Genomic DNA, 5031 nt, shown 5'->3' on the forward strand with positions numbered 1-5031 from the left:
TTGAGTTTTTTTTTTAAATGTTTTTGTGGGTCAACTCGTGATCCACACACACACCAAATTTCATGGTGCTGACCCCATCAACTTTAAGAAGTAAACGCTGAAACTTTTTTGGACTGATTGATCTTCATGATCATCATCATCATCATCATCGCTTCTAATTAATTCTCACTTTTCTTCCCAGCTGACTGATTGGCTCATTTGCAGATCATCTCCGTGGCCTCCGCTTTCATTAGCCGCGTGCTGAGTGATGATCGCGCGCACGCATGCGGCGAGCCAACCAACACTCACGTTTATTACTTTTATTGGACTTTTTACTGGCTGACTTGTTTCGCCATGGAGTCCACATTGACGAGGAGGAGGAGGAAGAGGAGGAGGCGCTACTGTGAGAACATTTCTCTGATGCCGGAGGGAGCCAGTCACAGCTTCCGATCATTCAGCCACCGAGTCGAGGCAACGGGTCGCGACAAGGCGCGCCGGGGCGTCGTGTCCATCCATTCGTCTCACTCGTGCTTTGCCTTTAAATGAGAAGCGGAATCCAGTGTGATGTCATTAAGCAGGGTGGCAATATTTCACTTCCCGTCTCGCCGATGACATCGTTTGATTGGCCGGTCGTGCCGCGTGGGTTGCGAAGCACACGCTCGCCCAAAACATTTGACGTTTTCGGAGATGGAGTGACAGGCATTCACAGATCGACAGTCGGCGGCTAGCTCGCGAATGCGAAGAAGCTAATGTCGCAATCTGGATTTACTCAGTGCTCCTTCTTCACAAATAAAACAAAATAAGATGAAATGGCTCTAAATGGGATTTTTGTTTTGTTGGTTTGTTTGTTTTTTTCCCCTTGATAGACAAGGCTGGCACAATCCGAACCGATCCTTGTTCGTGAACTGATGTCGCCTGCACAGATGAGAGGCCAAACGTCTTGTAGGACTACCAGAAAAGTTTCAAACGATTCAATGCCCTGAGAAAGAAAAAAACAAAGGGACCTTTTTTCCCCCCCGCCCAATTAAAAGTAAAACACACCTAGTCTTTTTTGTTTTAAAAAAAAAAAATGACGATTATTTTTTTTTTTTTAATTGAATGTAACAAAAAAAGTTAATCTTTTTAATCGATGGTCAAAAAAGGAGATTTTATTCCATTGAAAGAATTTTTTGAAAGATTTTTTTTTTCTTACAACTGAAAGACAAAAAAGCAGAGGCAAAAGAAGTTAAACAATAGCTGACTTTCTACTGATCGAAAAAGAATTCTCTCGTTTTCTGTCTGTTGAAAGTTAAAAAAAAAAAAACACCTGATTTATTTTGTGAATTGATAATCAAAAAGGAGTGGGCATTTTTGTTTTCAGTCACCAAAAATAGGCTTTTGCCCCACTTTTCATGGTCAGGAGAGGTGGCAGCTATTTCCAGCCATCCATAATGCGCTTTATCCTCACGAGGGTCGCGGGCGTACTGGGGCCCATCCCAGCCGTCTTCGGGCAGTAGGCGGTGGACACCCTGAACCTGTTGCCAGCCAATCGCAGGGCACGCACAGACAAACAATCACACCGAAAGACAATTTCGAGGGTTCAATGAACCAAACATGCATGTTTTTGGAAAATGGGAGGAAATTGGAGTACCCGCAGAAAACCCACGCAGGCACGGGGGAGAACATGCAAACTTTATACAGGGAGGCCGCAGCCGGAATCGTACCCATGACCTCTGCACTGTGAGGCGGACGTGTGAACCAGTCGTCCACCATGCCACTCCTGCTATTTTTATTTCATCGTAAAATGAGGGGTGTTTCCCATTTCAGTCAAAAAGAGACATCAAACTTTTTCAATTGAAAGTCAAAGCAGTAGTTTCCTCTGTGTGTGTGTGTGTGTGTGTGTGTGTGTGTGTGTGTGTGTGTGTGTGTGTGTGTGTGTGTGTGTGTGTGTGTGTGAGAGAGAGAGAGATGTCACCCGCAATGTTTGCTGCGAGCGGGCGGCAGGAAGAAGAGCAAAGATGGCATCAAAATGCATGAAGCTGGTCAGCAATCTGACACTCGCACGACAATCGTTGCAGCGCGGCCGTCGGGCGGGTTGTCGTCACGTCAACGCACAGCAGAAGACGCGTGTCCAAATCAATGCCGAGGTCGTCGTGCTGATTTAACATCTGCCGCCTGTCCTCCTACTTTGCGCTATTTTCGCACCCCACGCACACACATGCGCGCACGCAGGCTGAACGTGTCACGTTGAATTTCTTGGGCTTTATTTTATTTGCCGAGTCCTTTCCGTACAGTGAAGACACATAGGCGGCGGGGGGGCCCGAGGGTCCACTTGAGTCCGCGAGGGACTTGACACGCCATCAATAAACGTTGATTCACTCAAGGAAATAGCACGGGCAACATCAAAGACACATTTTCTCTGATGGTTTTTTTTTTTTTGCTCCCTCTACTCTGAACCATATCGACCTACAGCAGAGTCGAGGGTTGGAGTGAGGAAGATGTTATTTTTTTACTGAATTACAAAAAGAACAAATATTAAGATAACCACGAAGAACACCGTTAAGTTACAAACATTTACACAGTGAACAAATGACTTCCTGTTTTTACGCTATTTGTCTGCGTCACCACTTCCGGTGTGGGAATCGCAGCTGAAGCGATCCATCTCGGCAGTGTCATTCATCACAAAAAATTGGGCAGCGATGTAAATCGAATCTGGATTTTCACATGTTCCCTCGTGCCATCACATGTTTGGATTATTTCCGATCCTGATCCGATTATTTTAGCCATTGAGATTTTACATGGCTATTGTAGGCTTGGAATGCCCGCGAGTGCTTTCGTTTTGTGTGTTCAGTCGATCCACTCTCAGCGGACGTGTGATTAAACAGTCTTTAAACGCACACGCGCGTGTGTCGTTCAGCACTCGGGGAGTTCATGACTGCTGCGCTTTCTTAAGCAAACGACTATTTCTTTATTTATTTATTTTTTTCCTTTTTATTGAAATATATTTAAAGTTCCTTGCCGCACCCCCCTCCCCCCCACCCCCTCCCTTCCTGAGCCAGTTTTGGTCTCAAAGTGAAATGACGCTCGTCCGTCGCCGGCCTGCTAATTACACTCTGACACGTCGCTGACAAGGACGCCGAGTGACAAGCGCCCTTTTAGAGCGGCCCGCTCGCGTCAAATGATTTCTCTCGGAATACTCTGCGAAGAGAGAGAAAAAAAAAAAAAGAGTCATCAAGGCCACGGATCGTCCTCTAAAACGTCCTCTTTTAACATCTTTGTGTTAAAAATATATTAGTTCACCAATTACATGAAAGGAACATGGAGGCGCGGGGACTTTCCCGTTGTGGTTTTTTTTGCCAGTTTTACTTAGCAAGTATGGTAAAATTATCATGAGTAGAACCACAAAAAAAAAAAAAAAAAGTAAATGCAAATGTGAGTCTGTTAAGTACAAACTCTTTGAATGAGACTTTGAAAATTTCGACCTCTCGGCCTGTTTTACTCAACAAAATAAGGCTTAGTAGACATTGTCAATAGTGAGTAGGCCAACAAAACAGTCTTAAGAAGTCATCCAAGAAAAGACACGGGACGGCTGCCGTTTTGTTTCTAAGCCACCATTTTGGGTTCATTTTGGCCATTTTAAATTTTCCATTTCCAATCTCCTACTCGAAATTTTTGTCACATTCAGCCACTCGACCCAGTCTCATTTGGCAGCATGAAATTAAGTAGACATGACTTTCATGAGTAGACCCACAAAAAAGGAGAATCCATGCCTGAAAATACAAAGGAAGTCGGCCATCTGGGGTCAATTTTTGGCCATTTTCAAAAACACCAGCACCAAGAGAGCTTTTGAAAGAAGCCGCCATTTTGAATTTTCCATTCCTCTTTCAAGCACAATCTCCTCCTTGAAATTTTTGTCACATTCAGCCACTTGACCCAGTCTCATTTGGCAGCATGAAATTAAGTAGACATGACTTTCATGAGTAGACCCACAAAAAAGGAGAATCCATGCCTGAAAATACAAAGGAAGTCGGCCATCTGGGGTCAATTTTTGGCCATTTTCAAAAACACCAGCACCAAGAGAGCTTTTGAAAACCCAAGGGCTCATCCAGAGGTTCAAAAAATCCTCAAGAAGCCCTGACTAGGACAACGCAGGAATTTTACCATTTTTTGAGTCGTTTTGGTTGTTTCAAGGTCGGTTGTCCTTCAATGACAAACGCTTCACAGGAATTTTTGATAATTCAGTTCCGAAATCAGGTTCCCCTTATCAACATGAAATTAGGTGCATGTCAATCACAAGGAGAACCACAAAAAAAAGGAAGCCATGTCTAAAAATGAAGTCAGCCTTTATGGTTTGAAGTGCACCTTTTAGGGTTATTACCCGAGAGTCTTCAAAGTACAAACTCAATCGAAGGAATTTTTTCAAACTCTGTTTCATGAAGCAACAAGATGTTTCAAGACATGTCCATCATGAGTGGACCCACAAAAAAGTCTCAGGAAGCCATGCTTGAAAAGAGACGTGACGGATGATACAGGTGCGGGAAGTCGGCCATTTTGGTTTGAAGCTCACATTTTGTCTTGCGGTTTCATTAAACGTGAAATCAATTTCATTTTGCGGGAAACAGCAGCTTATTTGGGCAAAAAAATGACAGCCTCTGTATCTACACACATGTAAAAATGAAGACAAGAGAGATGATATGACCTAGTCGTGCATTTGTTAAAGTCACTTTGAACTGATTGATTTTCATTAATGAGGCTTCCCGCGACTTTCAAGTTTGGACGATGCGTTCAAGGACGTTATCGTTCAGCTGACTCACACACGCTCGCACACACACAAACACACACACACACACACACACACACACACACACATCCACGCACTAGTTACTATCGCGCATGCTGAGGCTAGCGTAGCGCTGAGCAGTATGGCTAGCACCATCAGACCATGTGCTCGGGTGTTAATCACACCTAGGTGCATTAGCGCCTCTCTCTCTCTCACACGCACACACACACACACACACACACACACACACACACACACACACACACACACACACACACACACGCGCACACACA

General features: G+C 44.3%; 1 long non-coding RNA gene across 1 annotated transcript in view; it reads right to left on the minus strand.

The window, feature by feature from the left end:
• Nucleotides 1-284: 284 nt before the first annotated feature.
• LOC109526930 (uncharacterized) overlaps nucleotides 285-5031 on the minus strand; it is a 23386-nt gene continuing 18639 nt past the window's right edge. Inside the window, exon 3 of the long non-coding RNA XR_002170436.1 lies at nucleotides 285-515. This is a non-coding gene — a long non-coding RNA (uncharacterized LOC109526930). The remainder of the gene's footprint in view (nucleotides 516-5031) is intronic.

Source organism: Hippocampus comes, unplaced genomic scaffold, assembly GCF_001891065.2.
Source record: "Hippocampus comes isolate QL1 unplaced genomic scaffold, H_comes_QL1_v1.1 scaffold128, whole genome shotgun sequence".
Taxonomy (NCBI): Eukaryota; Metazoa; Chordata; class Actinopteri; order Syngnathiformes; family Syngnathidae; genus Hippocampus; species Hippocampus comes.